The sequence below is a fragment of the Lissotriton helveticus genome, chromosome 2_1 (assembly GCF_964261635.1).
Source record: "Lissotriton helveticus chromosome 2_1, aLisHel1.1, whole genome shotgun sequence".
Lineage (NCBI taxonomy): Eukaryota > Metazoa > Chordata > Amphibia > Caudata > Salamandridae > Lissotriton > Lissotriton helveticus.
This window is the reverse complement of record NC_136059.1, coordinates 134,962,658-134,982,608: the sequence shown is the minus strand read 5'-3', so window position 1 is coordinate 134,982,608 and position 19,951 is coordinate 134,962,658. Positions and strand designations below refer to the sequence as shown.

At 45.7% G+C, this 19,951-nt stretch overlaps 1 protein-coding gene across 1 annotated transcript in view; it reads right to left on the bottom strand.

The window, feature by feature from the left end:
- The window catches only part of LOC144819253 (uncharacterized), a 117,919-nt gene extending 98,611 nt beyond the window's left edge, over nt 1-19,308 (bottom strand). Inside the window, exon 1 of the mRNA XM_078677222.1 lies at nt 19,210-19,308. The gene's annotated coding sequence lies outside the window, so the exon portion shown is untranslated. The remainder of the gene's footprint in view (nt 1-19,209) is intronic.
- Between the last annotated feature and the right edge of the window lie 643 nt (nt 19,309-19,951).

Here is a 19,951-nt window from a genome sequence, read left to right as displayed (position 1 = left end):
TAAGCTAATACGTAGGCTAACCAGAACCCTTGAAGCAGTAGTGAATGAGACTACTTCCGCTCTAGGTAACTTAACAGAAGAACAATCTGCTATGAGATTTGTCGTTCTTCAAAACCGCCTCGTTCTTGACGTCATACTGGCCGATAGGGGCGGAGCTTGTAGAGTCATCGGATCTAGTTGCTGCATTTTCATTCCTAATAACGCACCGTCTGTTTATTCAGCTATAACCAGACTTCATAAGATAGCCCATCAATTACACCAGAATCCAGGCACCTGGACATGGTCCGGTTGGCTCTGGAGTATAATATCTGCCTGGAGATGGAAAGTATTGTCATTCCTAGGAATAGTAGTAATGATCATATTCAGTTGCTGTCTCTGTTTACAATGTGGCCCTGCGATTTGCGGCTTGTGCGCTACCTCTTGTATTCCAAGTCCTAAGTCCCATTCCAAGAAGATAAGAGACGAGCAAATGATGCTATATGAACAGATAGATGGTCTCATGAATATTGATGTTTCCTGAAGGAAACGTAGGGAACAAGGAGGGAATGAGGAAAATTGAATTTTGCCCTGTCATGTGTCCCTACGTGTTCCCCATCGTATGTTATATGTGCATGATTAATATGCATGTGTTCCCCCTTGCCCGAATAAAGACGCAATTATAGTTGTGTCCAACGTTAGTATGCCAGTTATCCAGTCCTCGTGAAAGCAACGAGTATTAGGCCTATGTTGCCAACGTTTTACATTATGCACGTTAATTCATCGAGTTGTCCCCGTTTCTAGGCCTCACAAGGGCCCGGACACCAGATTCAAGCTCCAGTCTCCTGAACCCACTCCGAGGAGCGATGCAGCCCCTCCGGCATCCCTGACCCTTCACTTACTTCCTGCCAAGCAGCGCGGTGCCCGGCCTGGCCTGCCTGCCTGTCTGCCAAGAATATGTTATGCCTACAGTTATCAGTTCAGCTCCCTGGCTTCACATTCCTAAGCTAACGAACCGCATAAACATCTTCAGCTATAGTCTAGTCTTCCTGTCTCCATGCAAGAGAATTACTGAATTAATATCCATAGAAGATTCATAGTACACGCAATACATGAAGAATATATGCATGCACCAGCCTTAGTGTCAAGTAGCCTTTGCCCTGATGACTTTTAGATTCAAGCAACATGTACTCCAAACACAAGATATCAGATATGCTATAGGTACATGTCGTCCTGACATCCCAGACTTTAGTCTCCTCTTCTAGTGCCAGAAGTCAGAGCCCCCAGCTCTCCCCAATTACACGTCATGGCCCGTTTGCGCGCACCAGTAGGTTAAAGGTTCCAGCTGCCCAGGTAGCCCCCTCCATGTATCCACCCATTCATGACACTTCTGTGACGTTTACATCACATGTCTTCGTGCACGCCCTGTGCACGCCTTCTTTGTACGCTCATATGTTCTTATCTTTCGTTTGTCACTTGTTACGCCTACTGTATGCAATGCAATTATACTGTTTTACTATATATACTGTATGATGTTAATATGATGCGCCGCGCGACTGTCATTTTGTTCCATCCTGATCCTTTGCAGGCTCGAGCCATCTGATTAAAGCCCATTCTGACTCAGATACCACGGATTCTGCCTCTTATTTATTGAGCGATCCTTTTCAGTTAATGCATAGAAAAATAGTACCGGTAATTAATTATTTATTTACCACAGAGTACAGGCAGCACAATAGAATGTTGATGGACATGCTGATTTTCTGTTTGGAAAATCATTTTTTCTTATTTAAACACCAAACGTATCAGCAAGTGCAAGGGGTTGCAATGGGGACCTGATTCTCTCCCAGCTATCCGTGTATTTTTATGGGCTGGTGGAAGGAGCTGGTCCTGAGAAAGCAGTTTGAGCAAATTTACAGTGGGAATCATGTGTCCTGGCTCAGATATATTGATGATCTTATTATTGTGTGGAAAGCTACACAGACTGAGGCAAGAGAATTCATTGCTCAAATCAATGTGAATAATGTCAACCTAACATTTACATCATGCATTGGTGACAGCTGTGTTACAATTGGGTCACAGCAAACAATGAAATTGTAACCACATCCCTATATCGCAAGGAGACAGCAGGCAACAATTTGCCCCACGCATCTAGTGCACATCCCCCCACTTAATTCATAGCATCCCCTATGGGGAGTTGCTCTGGTTGCACAGGATTTGTAGCAAAGAAAGTGATTTGGAGACACACCAGATGGATAGTAAAGCACGCTTTCTGCAGCGGGGCTACAATACTAAAACCATAAATGCAGCTATCTGTAAATCCAGAACATTGGCTAGGGAAAATTTGTTACAGTACAAGGAACATTCACAGGAGTTATCCAAAGTAAGTCCAGAGGTACCAACAGAACCAGTCAGACTTATTATGACTTTTTCCTGACAAGAACAGCAACTGCGGAAAATCATACAACGTAACTGGCCTATACTAAAGGATGACCATATCATAGGTAGCACTCTTCCCACATATACACACACATACATACATATATATGAAGCAATGTGATGGCGCAGCCGCACTCGCAAGAAAGCCAGCGCTCCAAGGTAAATCCTTATCAATTTTATTGTAGCTGGCACGTTTCGACCGCTCTGCTTTTTGTAAGAGCATAAACAAAAATGTTGTAAAATGCCCTATTTAAAAAAACAAGGCATACCTGCTTCATAGACATAGTAAAAATTGTTTCATCATACATTCCCTGCATGTACTTCAGTCTAAAAGAATAATTTTTAAATAATACAATAATTAACAAAGCATTTTTTTTACATTTTCGGCAGCATCCGCAGATCCCACCGAAGATTTTTTTTTTTTAAATGTATTGGGGCCCGTTAGGGTCTCTATGGGACCCTTCCTGTTTGGTAGAGTCATCTCTACGTGGAAAAATATTGTCTTGGTGGAGAGAAGAACAAGAAAAAAAGTGCATTCAAGTGCATATTTCCACACCTTTAAATCCTTGGCTACGGGAAAAAAGAGCCCGGGTAGAAATTAATTATATTCATTGTCACTTTTGATATTTTCAGTTTGTGAAATTTCTAAATCCACGTGATCTTAGGTATGCGAATAATCAAAGTATTATTTGTTTTGTAGATTTACTACCTGGATCTCCTAAGAACAGCACAGCTAAACGCTTTCTTCAGTTTGAAATAAAAGGTTTATCATGAACATTCAGAAGGCAGAAGGGACAGTAAATAAATCACAAGATAAGACTCAGGTCTGACCCTATTTTGTAAACTTAGTTAGGGCCAGTCTATTGCCTCAGGTACTGGTCTGGTTTAGTACCTGCAGCAGGGGCACTGGTTGGGATTCCCGAAAATTGTGGGTCCCTTCCTCGGTGTCCGAAGAGGTCACTGCAGGTACAGGTGCTTCAGTCTGTGCTCGAAGGATGCCTCTCTGCACAGTGCTGGCCTCCACATGCAGACACTCTTCTTTTAAAGAGCCTGGAAAGCAACCATAGGAGGAACAGGGTCAAGCCTGATTTGCATATGGCTGGGTCTTAACAAGGGTTGCACGGGGAGCAAAAAAAGAACGATGGATTTAAGCAAGTTCTCTTGACTGGTAGTGAATGTATGATTCTTTCAGCATTCCGGCTATCATTTGTTTGCGTAACACTTTTTGCCCTAAGTGGAATACGTATGCCCAGACGGAAATCTTTTGCTCACTGTGCCACTGGATTTAAGGTAGCCTGGCTGATGACGGGTAATACCCCAAAAACGGTCCCAAAATGCTGTTTCAGGGAGGACCTAGCTTGGCAGTTCGGGACGGACTGGTCCCATAAGGAACACGGTAAAGCCTGATTTGCATATGGCTGGGTCTAAACTGGGGTGGCATGGTGAGCAAAAGAAAGATGAATTTAACCCACATCTCTTGACAAAGGGTCAATATGTATTTCTTTCAGCATTTCGTCCATCATTTGTTTGTGTAATGCTTAATATAAAGTGGCCACTTTGAGAAACACCCCAAGGATGTGAAATGAAATTCAAGGACAGATATTACTCCAAACTTTGTACGTGAGGGTACACTCATGATTAACAGATGTCAAGTAAAAGGTGACCACACCTGGGAAACAGCCCAAGGCTTTAAAATGAAAACCCCCAAATCACTAACACCTATTAAGAGTCCACCCTTACACAAAGTGAGGCAAGTGCATAATTAGCATGCAGTAACAGGTTTACAAACCCCACCATAGGGGCTCATATACACAGCCACATTCACAAGCCACTTTTGAAGTACTGATTTGACGTTTTCCGAAGAGATGGGCTACCCAGTACCACAAGGTGAAAAGCATGGTTCAGAATGGCAGTGCTCAATCTAATGCTGCACACCAGCTGTTTCAGGTAAATAAATGGGGGGAGGCCTTGTTTGAAATTGACATTTTATTTTTGATAGGTATTTAAGGCAGGTTTGGGTTTTATTTAATGTGCCTCATGCTGTAACATATTGCTGGCGGTTTTGGGTGGCACATTAAGCTGTAACCGTAAGGCTTTTACAACTCCTAGAAACCATTTTCCAGGGTGTATGAGTTTTTGTAAGGGGGAACAAAGCATTTGAATATACTAAGCAATGTTACTAATAAAACCAATGCTTGTCTGTACTCACCCAAGACAGTCTGAGGTTGAGGGTCATGTTGCTGAAATAGCAGTGGTGGCACCCGTTGTCCTAGGCATGGACATTCAGCCCCCAGAGCCCGCTCCAGCCATGCGGTGCCTGGGTTGTGCTTCGTGTGCTGGGGCTTCCTGCCCCCAGTCAGGCCTATGCCTCCCCAGAGCCTGAGGCTGCATCTAAGCCGGGCTCTGGGGCCTGTGTGCAGCCTGGGTATCCCACCGGGGGATGCGGTCCCCGTTTCACAAGCCATGCCCCTAGAGATATACTCGCCAGTGCAGCGATCTGCGGGCTGGGGATAGTGTGGTCCTTCCTATATGTGGCCCCGATGTCCCAGACATGCCATTCCAGTCCCACCAGAGCCATATTAACTGTACGTCGCTTGGGGGGGGGGGGTCTGTGCTCCAGTGCTGGCCAGTCCTCGAGGGGCCTCTCAGGCCCCAGAGATGCTTCATCTCTACGGTGCTCCGAGGCTGTTGTTGTTGTCGTCATCGTCGAACCCTAGGGAGACAGCCGTCCGCATCCTCTTTGAGCCGCGCCCCCCTTGACGTTGTCATAGTGAGCCACTGACGGCATCAAAGGGGAGGGGCAGCCTTCCTCGAGGACCCTGGAGACCAAAAACACCCAGAATGATGCTTATTTATTTATTTATTTATTTTTATTGTTTTATGCATTTTTATATAGCGCGGACTTTACCCGAAGGCGTCAGAGCGCTTCACAATAGGAACAGAAATGAAACATAATGAGAACCATTACACAAGAACAGATTACAAAAGCATATATGTTATGTTACATAAGGTAATAGTGACAATTGTGAGCAAACAAAATACATGAGGTAGTAAAAATTGTGAGCAACCAAAAATACATGAGGTAGTAAAAAGTGCACAAGAGGAAAAAGTTACAAGTGTGCAGTTACAAGAGAAAACAAAGTATAATTTGAGGTATAATACTGCAATAAGAGCTAGACACTCAGGCACAAGAACAAGCGTTACGTAGGCACAGGTGACACGTGTGCAAGTATCAAAGGTAAAAACATGTGAGAGGTAGCAAACCGTGTGTTACAAGGGCAAAGTGGTGTGTGCATGTTACAAAAGGGCACCAAACACAATTACATGGAAAATACTGCAAAAAGGCAGACACTCCAACCACAAGAACACACTGGGAAGGCACTTCCATGGTCCTGGAAAGTAGAAATTTTCAGTAGTGGGAAGTCTTCCTCCAAATAACAAGAGGACGTGAATTACTTTTGGAGGTGTCTCTGGAGGAGGAGAACTTTGAGGTCCCTTTTGAAGGCCTGGGATGAGGCGGTGGTCCGGAGCTGAGGCGGCAAGGAGTTCCAGATTCTCACTGCGTTGCTTGAAAAGGATTGGGCCATTTTTCTTTCCTTCTTGAAAGTGGGAGGTTCAAGCAGTAGATTCTCCGATTTGCGTGAAGGTCTAGAGCCTCCAGAGAGATTCAGTTTATTCGCCAGGTAGCGAGGAGAAGAGGAGTGCAAGGCTTTGTGGGTGATACAAGCGGTCTTGTCGATAGCTCTAGCCTCGAAGGGAAGCCAGCGGAGGGTGGATAACATCGGTGTGATGTGATCGCTTCTTTTGGCCCCATAAATGAATCGAGCTGCTGAATGGAAAACAGACTTAAGTGGGGACAGGTGAGATTTGGGGAGGCCAGTAAGAAGACAATTGCAGTAGTCTAGTCTGGAGAGGACCAGCGATTGCACCAGGGTTATAAGGTCCTGCTCCGGGAAGTAGCAACGGATTCCCCAAAGAAGGCGCAGTTGGTAAAGAGCAGATTTTGCAATAGAATTGATGTGGGGAGTTAGATTGAGTTTTTTGTCTAGAATGACACCAAGGGATTTTGCGCTGTCGACAATGATGGGTTTATTGTTTAGTAGATTCATCTGATCCATCCATGATTGAACCGGGGGAGGAGAGAGTGAGGAGGAGAAGAGGAGGAATTCAGTTTTTGAGTGATTCAGAATCAATTGATGAGTTGACATCCAGTTTTGAATGGAGTCAAGAGTAGAGCTTAGGATGGAGAGATCATGAGTGGAGGCAACCTTGAGGTAGAGTTGAGTGTCGTCTGCATAGAGATGATAGTGAATCCCAGATTTGCTTAGGAGGTTTCCCAGTGGTTCTAAGTAGAGATTGAACAATGTGGGTGCAAGTATAGAGCCTTGGGAAACACCTTGACCCACCGCCACAGGAGAAGAAAGACTGTTCGCTATTTTGATCATTTGAGATCTGTCAGAGAGGAAGGATGCAAACCATTTAAGCACAGTGCCCTCCATGCCCATTCTCTGTTGAAGAATATTGAGGAGGGTGTTGTGATTGACAGTGTCAAAGGCTGCAGAAAGGTCAAGGAGAATTAGCAGACAGGACCCCCCTGAGTCGAGTATCCTCAGCGCATCATCAACCACTTGCAGTAGGGCTGTTTCAGTGCTGCAGTTTTGGATGAAGCCGGACTGACAATTGTCAAGAAGATCATTGTCCTTGATATGACGAGAGAGTTGTTTTGCTACACATCTTTCTGTGATCTTCGCAAGAAAGGGAAGGTTAGTGATGGGGCGGAAGTTGTTGAGGTCATTCGCATCAGCAGTGGGCTTTTTAAGCAGAGGGGTGACCTGCCCAGTTTTGAAGGGGACAGGAAGGGAGCCTTGCCAGAGGGAGAGGTTGATCAGAGTGGTCCAATAGGAAAGGGAATGGGTATAGAAGTCAAAGGCAATGGCACTGGGGATAGGGTCAAGAGAATGGTTGGAGGGCTTTGTTTCGCGTATGCACTTGAAAAGGGCATCTTCAGATATGGGGTCAAAGCTCTGCCAAATGGCTAAGGATTTGCGCTCCTCTGGAGGTGTAGGATGAGCGACCTGATCCACGAGTGATTTCAATTTTTCATCGAAGAAAATAGTGAAATCCGCTGCTCTCTTTGTAGAATCCTCCACCTTGGAGGTTGGGGGAGAGCAGCTCGGAATCTTGATGAGATCGAATAGTTTTTTGGGTCTATTTTTGGCGGAGTCAAGGGGGGTTTTGAAGTGCGCCGCTTTCTCAAGGAAGATGTGCTTGTGGTACTTGGATCTTGCTGTGCGAAGCATGGCTAAATTGTCAGTGGAGGGCACTTGCCTCCATTGCTTCTCCGGGAATCTTAGCTGCTTCCTTTCCTCATAAAGGGATTTGTTGAACCAAGGTGCTGAGGGAGTGGGCCTTATCCTTTTGCTTTTGAGTGGAGCGACATTATTAATTTCAGCTGCAAGAACTGTGAGGCATTGGGAGGTGAGATCGTCAACAGCTATGTTCGGGTCTAGCCTTGGAAGTGATAGCAAAGCTGATTCACAGAGGGGACCGACATCAATATTTTTGGCATCACGGAACCAGGAGATGGCCCTCTTGGGTTGGCCAAGAGTTATAGAGTGTGAAAGTTGAAGAGAGAATGGGATGAGGTGGTGGTCAGACCAATCTACATGAATTGGGGTAGTGGTAGACAGCATGCCTGCTTTAGAGATAACAAGGTCCAGGATTGCACCCTTAGAGTGGGTTGATTCAGTGCAGTGTTGGATAAGATTGTCTGCAGAGAGGAAGGTGACCAGTGAGTTCACAGAGGAGTCTTGCGGTACGCCCCAGTGGAGATTGAAGTCACCCACGAAGGTCTGATTGTCACTTTGTGAGTATTGGTCGCTGATGAAGTCAGTGAGATCTTCTATAAACAAAGGGCCACTACGAGGCGGGCGGTAAATGATATGGAATCAGAGCGGTGAACGGTGTTGCAATTGAAGCTCAAGAGAAAGGCATTCAAACGTGTGGGAGGAGCTGATTGGAGAAGCCTTAAGTTGGAGGGCGTTTCTAAAGATGACTGCAACACCTCCCCCCGTGTTGTCAGTTCTGTCATTCCTAAATATAGAATAACCTGTGGGTAATAGGAGATCAAACATAGAGTGAGAGGTATCTTTGAACCAGGTCTCTGTGAGGAAGAGCATGTCAAGTTTGTGAAGGGTGATGGTGTCGGAGATTTGAAGTTTGTGTTTTACTGCAGATCTGCAGTTGTGAAGCATACAGCGCAGCTCTGAAATGACTGTTTTGGTGACGGGGGCACTTGGGCTCTGAAGGGTGATCGGGATATTGTACTTATGCGGGGGTGCTCGGGGGGGTTTAGGTGGATGCTTTGTTCTGACAGAGGTGATGGTCGGAATAGTGTAGATAGTGGGGTTGCTAGGGTATGCCTGTTGAAGAAGGGTGGCGTTCAAGGGCTTGTGTGAGTTAACGACGTTTGCAGATGAAAGGTTGAGCTTGGCTGTATTGGGGTGAGGGGGCGAGGTGCATCTCATGAGAAGTTGGGAGGGAGTAGAGGTGCATGGAGGGGTGGAGATCTTAGAGCATAAAAGTGAAATGGAAGCTGTAAGCTGGGAGATAGAGGTGATCAGAGAGCCTAGCGTATTTTCCAGTGAGAATGAGGCAGAGCCCGGAAGGTTGGGTGGCTCGATTGAAACAAGGGGGGGTGGAATTGGTGGTGGAAGGCAGGGAGAGGTGGGGGGACAGGAGGTGAGTTGGGGTGTGGGGTTCACAGGTGGGGAAAGGTGGAGGTTGAGAGCGCGAGTAAGTGAATTGGGGGTTAAGGGAGAGTTGTCATTGTTGGTGTTGCAAGAGGGAGAGGAATTAAGGACAGATTTAGAGGGATAAAGGTGCAGAACACGGCGGTAGGGAAGTAGGAGGGTGGAGGCCTGTGTGGCGTCATGGGAATGTAGGAGGTTTGGGAGGAAAAGAGGTGCAGTGGTTGTGGAGGTCCTGTCAGTTAGGAGAGGTGGCAGTGAGGGAACGGTCATCTGGCAGAGTGAGGGGGGTTGAGAGAAAGGGAAGTTGAGGAAAGGAAGTGGTTCTGCTGGGCCCGAGGGAGGGAGATAGAAGGGGTTACTAGGAGGGGAAAGGGTTAGTGCAGCAGTACTGGAAGAGTAGGAGGGAGGAGAGAGATGCAGTGGGAATGTGGCGAAAACTGGGTGAATGACGAGGGGATGAAGGGGTGGAGAGGAGGGATGGAAGGAGAGATAAGGGGAGCATAGGGAAAGGTAATTGGGGAGAGGGTTGGAGGAGAGGTGGACTAAAGAGTGGGGTGATGGGAAGATGTATGGGGGAGGAGAAGAGATTGGAGTATCGTGATAGTGCAGATGGGACGAGGAGCGTATTAGCTAGTGGTAAGGCTGAAGTAATGTTGGAGGGGACATACTGTGAGGGGGGAGGAATAGGAGATGAGGTACGTTGGGGGGGAGGGAAGAGGGTTGACCTGTGCTTCTCGAGAGTGCAGCCAATTGGAGTGAGGTCGGCGGAGGAGAAAGGGAGTAATGGGTGGAGCTGGAAGGAGAGTCAGGTGAAAACCCAGTTGCAGAGGAGGGGAGTAAGAAGGGGAAGAGGTGGTCAAAGAGCGAGAGGCAGGTGTCTTTGCCTTGGATCCTGACAGTACCGTTGTTATAGAGTGAGATAGTGAGGTAGCCATTGAAGCACTCAGAGGGAGAAATTTTTAGTTGATTCCCATAAGGGATAGAGGAGGAAGAGGTGACGTTAAGGGAATTGTAAAAACTGTTGGACCAAGAGGGGGTGTCGCGAGTGAAGAAAATGAAATCGTTTTTGAGCCTCCCAACACAACCATTGTAAAATTGATCAACAAAAAGGGAGTCCGGGAAACGTTCAATAGTGTTATGCTTCAGTCGTTTTATTGTAGCTTTAGTCTGGTCGGGAGGGTAAATGATTTTGTAGCAATTGGCTCCAGACTTAACTCGAGAGGTGGCCATGTTGGGAAGATGAGGCGAAGAAGGGTGGGGGAGAGATGAGAGGGGTGTTACTGGGAAAGCGGTGGTGAGGAGAAATAGAAGGGCAAACAGGGGGCGCATAATCCAAACGTTTATGGTGAGATAACCGAGTTAATGTGCCTTCAGGGAAGTGAGGTGGTTATTTGTTGGGCCCTTCATCTAGGAGTATGAGGTGTACTAAACGACCACCCAGTGACCATTGGAGAACACTGAACTTAATACCAGCCTGCTAATAGAACCATATTCGGCACCAGCCGCCATGAATGCCCAAGTTCTCAATAGACTACTATATGACCCTGAGCTCCTGTGAGACACTAACGTTAGGGCAAAGAGCATATGGTGGACCACAAATTGATTAGCAATGTCTAGAAAATGCACAACAACCTCGTCATCTTCTGACCACCTCTGATGCAGCAGGAGTCATGACTCAATTTGAACTGTCCCCACGGAGAAAGTTGCTGTCCGAACGTGCTTACGTAGGGGGTCCCAGAAGGGATTCGTTTATGGCAATGGCAGTCCCTACACATGGTTTTAAAGCCCCTGTTCATGGCAGCAGTCCTGGGGGCTTTAATTAAATGCGAGTATACCATGCTGGTTACCTCAAGCAACTTCCAGGCAACCAAATACATAAATACCAATTAAAAAAATAGCAATTTGACACCGGTGGATTACTTTTTTTTTTCCTTTAGAGGCCGGCGTTTTGTCTAGTCGCGGTTTTGACCACTCAGAAAATATCACAGAGGCTAATAAGCCTGTTGCAAAGAATGTGCACAATACAGCCCACAAAGTACATCTCCTGCAAAGAAGTCAGTGGGTTACTGTTGTTCTAAGACACCTCATTTTGTTACTTACAGTTCATAAGATAAAATCCTAACATAAAACAGTGAATTATTAAATGTGATCAAAGAAGAGCATGCACAATGCTATGTATATATTGATGTTGCAAAAAGTTTTATTGGGGTGGAATTCTATTCTTAATATTAAAGGGAACCTAAACTACGGTGTTCCATTTTCAATTCCGAGTTTGTGCTACTCCTGAACATCACTCTTTAACTCAACTCTCTATCAGTAGGGATGACGTCGCTCATACATCTGGTAGTACTCTGGCTTATATAACATTTGCTACATGCTGATTTAAACACCTATGCTTTTGCGTCTCTATGTCATGTGTGTGATTCATAGTGTTCTGACACCCTACGGTGGTATGAGTTGCACAATATAACTAATTAAATGCATCTGAAAGAGAGGAGTTGTGGAGACTTGAGGGCACTGTTAAAAAGGTGGTGGTAAGGGAAACAGGGGGGCTGAGGTGGGGACCACTTCCCCTATGGCAGGCTTAAGGCATCAGCAAACATTGTCACAAAAGGTGCAACCATGACCAAAGAAGGCCCTGCGTGTGCCCCATAGTGCATCTAAATGCATCTACTTCAGAAAAAAGGGACAGTGCTCTTTTTTTGCCTTGATAAAATGGCAAGATAACTATGGTGGTCGATGGAATTATTGCAGAGAGATCCGAATTTTCTCTCGCAGTAGTTTTCACACACCTAAAATAACACAGTTGGAGTTAATAGGTCTGTTGCAAAGAATGTATTCCATGCAAATCACAATGTACTTATATTGTAGATAGTTCAGGGGTCTTACTGCTTTTGCCAGAGAGATCCTTTTTAGGTCGAGCCTGAGCCAGCTCTCAAGCGATCTGTAGTAGGTAGAGTATGGAGGATCAGTCCCGCCGCTTGTGTCATTGTCCTTTGAAACTGCTGGCCTCTGTTCCTTAATGGGCTTGTCAGCCCCTCATCAGTATGGCCATGTCGTCATTTGTATCCTCCCACGCTTAACCATGCTATAATGGTTAGTGGAAATGAAGCCTGGATGCCATTTTGTCCTAATCGGTTAAGAATTCAGTCTCCATCTTGTCTTCCTTCCCTCCCTGTTCCTGGTGCTCAACCATAAGGGGAAAGAGAAAAAGAACTCTCCTCACCCCTCGAACATGGTGGCCATCTTGAAAGGAAGTCAGTCTTATGTGGGAATCAGTCGTGAAATCTAACTATCTGTTCATGCTTCTCAGTGTAAGTCTTCCTTTTCTTTCCCTTCAATAGGTACGCACCCCGCCCTCTTCCATGTTACCTGACCTACTCCTCATTTTATGATCCTGTATGATTTATTCTTTCACCCTTAATTCAGTACCCTTCCTATCTAGAAATAGCCCTTTTACTATGATGAATGGCTTCCATTTTATTGTTCAACCTGTAAAAATGACCGGATATTACTTATACAATAAGCTATCTACTTCCAAACTTATCAACTGCTAACTATAACAATATGCCCTCATTGTCGTTACCTCAGTCTGCTAAGTTATTTAATGTTTGGATAGTTCATGCTGTTTAGTAAATTATTGAGAATAGTGCTAATTGTTTTTTATCTTTACTCTTTGTGCATTCTTAATGGTCTACCTCATGTTGTCTCTTTTATTTGGTTTTAATTTGTATTATTATTTATCCTTGCTTTATGTACACTCGTTATGTTCTACCCCACCTTTATCTTTTTTTTGTTGGTTAATTTTAAAATTCTAAATTTAAATTTTTCTGATTGCTACATTACTTATCATTGAAAAAGATGTTCAGCTGCTCTTATACTCACATCCCCTTGTTCCTCACTAATTTGTTTTTTACTATTGTCCCATGGACTTCTCTATTATCACGGTACCCCTCAGTCTCGTTCTCCCCCTTCTTCTCTTTACCTCACTCGATTATTCTACCTCACCACTGGTTCTACCTTCCACTCTCCCCTTTCTCACTATATTGACCCTATCTACTGCCTCTACCCCTGGAATCCCCCCTTCTCCTACCTTCCCTTCCCCTTATCACCTCCCATGCAAACCACATCCTTGCACATTCTCCACTATCACTTGGGGATACTACCTCTCACTGATGTCCCACCGTCCCCCTTCTCATTTTTCCCCATCTCCACTGTGCTCCTCCCCTATCCCCCAGCTCATCTTCCCCTCACCACCTGACCACTACAGTGGATTCATCATGCCTCCCCTCAACCATACTTCCATGCCACTAGAATCACCCATCATTAGGCATGGCCCTAACTCTTGGTCCATCCTTTACCCCTCTAACCTTTGCAAAAATGGCAACAAAAACTCTAAACACAAACTTCTTATGCACCACCAAGAAACCTTATTTGTTGACAACTACCTTAGCCGAACCTCCATCATAAAAACTAACTACATCTTCTTCTCTAAACGCCCCTCTAAATGGAAAAGTATATTTCTCCTCCACCTTCCTGTCACCAATTCCGGCAAAATCCCTTTTGGTCTGAAACTTTCCACCACTCCTTCCCCTTCATTCTCTGGTGAAATCGACATCTCTATTTTCAAACCAGGAAACATCCTTTTTCAACCTCCGAAAACCAACCCACCAGTTTAGAACGCCACTTCAGCTCCTTATCCCAATACCTTTTACCTACACTTACCGCGACCTCTCAAGCTCCCAAACGCATGATGCCTCAATGTCCCCCACACCCTCATCCCAACCCACTCGGTACCTGACTCTCTAACCCTCAATGTGACACCTGACTCTCAGATGTATTTCCCCACGGCTGCATTAGCATCCCCCCTCCTCCTGAATCTCTTACAACTTCCTCAGCCTCCCAAACCCCCCTCCTCTTGCACCCCTGTCCCCTGATCCCTTTATGGCTCCACGAATAACATCAATCTCCCTTTCTCCTAGTAACCCTTCTATAAGGCCCTCAGCAGCCCAAATCCCCCACCTCCTCTTCTACACCTCCCCTTGATTCCCCATCAGTGCCAATAATAACTCCAATCTCCTCTCCTAGTAATCATCACCCCCACGATCTAACTAACTGGCACCAACACTCCTCCCATGCCCCCTTTTTCTCTCAGGACACCCAGTTGACCCCTGAGAATGCCCTACCACACCGCACAATTTCACCTCTTCCCTTTAACATTAACAACCCTCTCTCTCCCCCGCCTGGCTTCCCACCCTATCCACATCTTTGACCGTCATCCCCGACCAACTCGGACCATTCCCTCCTCCCCCCTGACCTCCTAACCCCCTTCCCTTTCTCTCTTCTTACCCAATCACTCCTCAATAAAGAACTTCACTTCTCTTCCCTTGTGTTAGAACTCTCTTCTCTCTGAAATGAATTCAACTCCCTCCCCAAAGGGAACCCTTCTAATCCCTCCTATCCCACAGACTCCATACAAACCTAATGACATTTCTCCACCTAAACTGCCTTGTATAAATTGTTCACTTAGTCCACCCCTCTCCCCTAGCCATCTTCCCTCCGCTGACCTCCTTGACCTTAACAAAGCCTACCCCCTCAACTCCTCGACTATGAACTACTCTCCTCCTCTTTCATCTATCTTGGTGATCCTGAGAATGAGCAGGACCCCGTCCTCCCCAGTCTCACCCAGACCCCCTCAACAACTCACCACTATCCACTCCTGTTCCTCCACAAAAGTCAACGACCCGAAACCCCTCAACTGCATGCTGGTTAACTGCTGATCGGCAACCTGTCATGCTACAGAAATCTCTGAAACGATCCTCAGTGAAAGCATTGACATTGCATTCCTTACTGATACCTTGCTCAATGCCCACTCCTCTTCAACACTTGACATGCTTTCTCCTACTGGTTACTCCATCCTCAGAAAAGACAGGCTTGATAAAATTGGAGGGGGCCTCGCCATAATCTATAAAGAAGAACTTCAACTCCTACCCATCCAGCACCCTGACTTTACTACTTTTGAATACCTTGGTGCAGAACTTACAGCTCAGGGCTCCCCCCATTCACCTACATAACATCTACCATCCCCCTGGTAACCCTCTTGCCTTTGTTGAGGAACCGTCTGATCTCCTTATTCAGTCATCAATTTCCAAACTTAGAAACCTCTACCTTGGAGACTTTAACCTCCACTGGAATTAAAATGAGGACCCCTCGGTTAAACTCATCAATGACTTACTTGATATTAGTGACTTGAAACAACTCTGCAATTCTCCAACACATTCCAAGGGTGCCACTTGTGACGCTATCTTCACTGTCAAGGAACTGGCCTCTCTTTCCCACATTATCCCCATTGACTGGTCTGACCCCCACCTCATCCTCCTCACCATCAACAGCTGTGTGCCCCCCTTTCACAAATACCATCAAACAAAAGAAGCTGACCAAAATTCTTCACCTTATTCCCCCGGACGAACTGGAGACTAAAATCAAAGCTCATCTGCAGCGCATGCCCCACTCTCAAAGTGCCAGTGACATTACGGAACATTACAACAAATCCATAGTTGAAGTCGTTGACCAAATCGCCCCAGCCAAACTAAAACTGCAAAAAAATAAACCCTCTAAATCCTGGTTTAATACCGACCTCAACAATGAGAGACGCGCTCTCAGGCAGACTATACTCACGTGGAGGTAACAGCCTTCCCCCTCTAATCTTGTCCTCCTCAGAGCCGCAAGGGCCAACTACAAAAACACATCTTTAATGAAAAAGATTCCTTCTACTGTTCTCAGCTTGACTAGGCAAGAAATTGACCTAGGGAACTATTTAACATAGTTAAAAATCAAACTTCCTCAGCCCCACCCAAAATACTAGCTACAGTCGAGAGATGTGAAGAAAATGCTAGCTTCTTCTCAGATAAAATCACTAGGCTTGATCAATCCTTCGTCTTAACCCCCCTGGAGCCATTCTCCCCTCATTAATATTCCCACTTTATGTCGATCCACCTCTACGCCTCCCTCGGATTCTGCCCAACTCCCCCTTGCTGCCACCACCTCTGATACCTACTACCCCACACCTCAACTAAAAAACAAAGCATCCTGGAATAACTTTTGTCCAGTCACAGAACGGGATGTCCTCAACATCATCACCAAGCTTAAACCATCCTCGCATACCAAAGATCCCCTCTTGGCCTATCTTGTACAAGACCTGAAACACATCATAGCCCCATATTAGACCACTAACATCAACTCCTCCCTTGCCACTTGTGATGTCCCTGCGTCCCTTCTACTAGGCCAAATCACGTGATCATCAAAAAAGCTACAGCCGACCCTATTGACTTAAATAATCTATGTCTGATTTCTAACCTTCCTTTCTTATCTAAGGCCCTGGAAAAAATGTGCCCTACTCCAATTGGACAAACACATTGACGCAGTCAACCTTTTGGACCCTTTACAATCGGGTTTTCGAAAGGGTTGTAGCACTGAAACAGCCATGCTTAACATTATTGATGACATCCACCGATCCCTAGACAAACGTGAATCCTCCCTTCTCATTCTACTCGACCTCCCTGCTGCTTTTGATACTGTTAACCATTCAGCCTTACTTAATATTCTCAAAGACCGTTTTGGCTTTGATGGTGCTGTTCTCAAATGGTTCACCTCCTTCCAACATAGAACCCAACAAATAAAGTCAGCGAATGCATTTCCAAACCGCTACCAGTCACTTTGGGTGTCCCCCAGGGCTCAGTTCTTTCTCCCCCTCTATTCAAACTCTTTATGGAACCCCTCACCCTCATTCTTCAACAAGCGAAAATCAGTTATCACGTCTATGCTGATGACATCCAACTTTACTATAGGATCAAATCTTATGCTGATGTCTTACATCTGAACAATGCCCTGACTAAGATTCGACTGTGGTTCCATCGCAACCACCTAAATTAAAACCCTAAAAAATTTGAAATCATTCTGTTCTCTCCTAAAAACAACTTGCTCCCTATTCAACTCTGGATCTCTGACATCAAAGCCCTCAACAGCTCTCTCTCCTTCTCTAACTCTGTCAAATTCTGTCAAATTCTCCAGCATCAGCATCAACCAGAGCCTCAGTCTTACTCCCCACATACAAAATTCAGCCAAAGGTGCTCTCTTCTCACTACACCATCTAAAAAAAAGTAAACCCTTTATCCCTGCTGAAGACTTTAAATGAGCGGTGCAATCATTGGTCCTGTCTAGAATCGACTACGGTAATGCCACTCTCACCAAACCCCCTAAAGCTCACCTTGCTCCTATCAAATCCGTTCTTAACCTTGCTGCCAGGCTTATTACCGACTGTAAGCATTTTGATCACAACTCCCCATCCTCCAAGAGCTTAAATGGCTTCCTGTTGAAGGCAGATCCACCTACAAGACTGCTTGCATCACACACAAAGCCCTCCATCAATATACCCCATCTTGCCTCTCTAACAAACTCCACAAATCTGTCTGTACTAGAACAATGAGGAGCACTAACGGTCTTGTCCTTGTCCCTCCTTTACTAAAAAAGAATTCAACACAGTCTCACTCGTTCTCTGGAAACGCGCCCTCCGTCTGGAATGCCCTCTCCAAAGAACCACGTTGCAACCCCTCCTACACCAGCTTCAAAAAAGACCTCAAGCTGCTCCTATTCAACAAATACTGGGATCCTTAATACACTGTCACTGGCTACTATTTCCTACCCCTACCTGGTCTGTATACCTTCCCCTCTTTGTGTTATCACCCTCTCCCCCGCCCCAACCCATCCTATTCTTTCATTCGGGCCACCCCCGCTCCATTTTTCAGGATAATACCCATCTTCCTACACCTGCTTTCTCCTCAACCCTCACCTTCTACAGGTGCCCTCAATCTCTCACCCTTCCCCTTCCTTACCCACGAGCTAACCTTGCTTTCTTTCTGTCCTACTATCTTTGATCTGCTGTCCAACGTAGGTCCTTCCACTTAATTTTTCTCTATTTAAAAGAACACTGGGGCATATTATCAAGGGGGTTTATCTCCGCTTTTTGGGCTTTAAAAGCCAAAAAAGCGGAGATAAAATTATCTCCCTATTACCTAGCTGTCGCTAACACCAGTTAGCGACAGCTAGTAGGAGATAGCGACCATCGTGGGCCCCGCTTTGCATGTCAGTGAAATTTATCACTAATGACATTCAAAGTGGGCGTGCCAAGATGTTAGCGACTGGAAACAGTCGCTAACATCGCTATCTCCTATTATCAACTTTTGGAGATATTCGCGCTAAGCGCGAATATCTCCAAAAGCTAACACCTGCCCCTGAGCAGTTCTTAGCCATGTTATCCAATGGTAGATGGATAACATGGCTAAGAGCATTAGCTCGGTAATGCATTCATTTCGGCCGATTTTTATCGCTTAGGAGATAAACCTTGATAATAGCAAGGTTCCTAAGCGATAAAAATCGCCGCAGCTCGGCGATAAAAATATTGCCGCTAAGCCAACATAGCGATAATTATCGCTAGTTGTTGGTAATATGCCCCACTGTCTCTAATCTTCAAATTGTCTCTTGACCTAAATGTACTAAAGACATATGGTAATTCGGTTTTACCACAGCCTGTATTACCGAAGCCTGTAAAGCGCTCTGAAACTCTTGGGTCCAGCCAGTGCTATATAAAACCTTTTAAATAAATAAAATAATTAAATACTTCAGTTCTTACACTGTAAGCACTAAGGGGCAGATTTACAAGCCCCTTGCGCCACTTTTGTGTCACTTTTCCCATGTTAAAAGTGACGCAAAATTGGCGCAAGGAGCTTGTAAATCTGCGACTATATTCTTTATTCAGTTTGTCCGGCTTGAGTCAGGAGGACGTGCTTTGTTTACCTGCGCGTTTTGCGCCCTTCTCGTAGGAAGCTGCCGGGCTCTTGATAAGTGGCTTCTGCTACGGAAAAACGTGGAGGGGCATTCCTAGGAAATGCAGGTACTACTCCTTAAATGGTTTGCGCTCGTATTGTAAAGTGGCAGCATTTGCACTGCCTGCGAGAAAAATTGTTGTACCCCTCGCGTGATCCAGTACCTCTGCAATTAAAGCTGTGCTTTTCAGATCCACACAGGAGGAAACGTCGTCGTCGTCAGTTTTCTCTCTCTGCTTCAGTACTAGCCCGTGTGACTTCAAACGCTGTCCATGGAGCCCGTTTGAGTAAAACCGGCGGCACGGTTGCTTTAAAGAGCAACCCTACGGGCTTTCTCGTGTCCACCCACTTCCAATGGCCCCTCCTCTCGCATCTACACATGGAGTTTATAGAAAGTCATTTTGGCAGCACAGGAAATGCCTCTCTATCTCCGTCCGCCGCGTGTGCCTACTTTACAGACGGGGAGTGCGGCTCGCTCCGCAGTAATTGCATTTGCCCTTCCCCGACGCAACTTTCCAGTCACCTTTGAAGCCCCTCTGCTGGACCTGTTTGGGGGGGCGGGAATTAGGAAAGCAGTCCGATCTGAAGTGCGGAAGGACACCGAAGCAATGCGGCGAGCTCCCTTATTTTCCTCTCAGCTAGTGGAACAACGGGCATCTCTTTTCCATTCAAATAAACAGACTTCACTTTCCTTTGCTGCTGTCTCTGGAGATGTGTGAGGTATTCTGACAAACTCCCCCGGTGAGAATCTGTCACACGCTGTCGCTGCACGTGTGCTGTTGTTTGAAGTTCAGGTAACTAGTTGAGGGATGTTTTTTTTTTCTTTATCATTGAGTTGTACTCTAATTCAGTTACATTTTTAAACACGACCCTCTCCCTACCCTCTTCCACATTCCCAGACAGTCA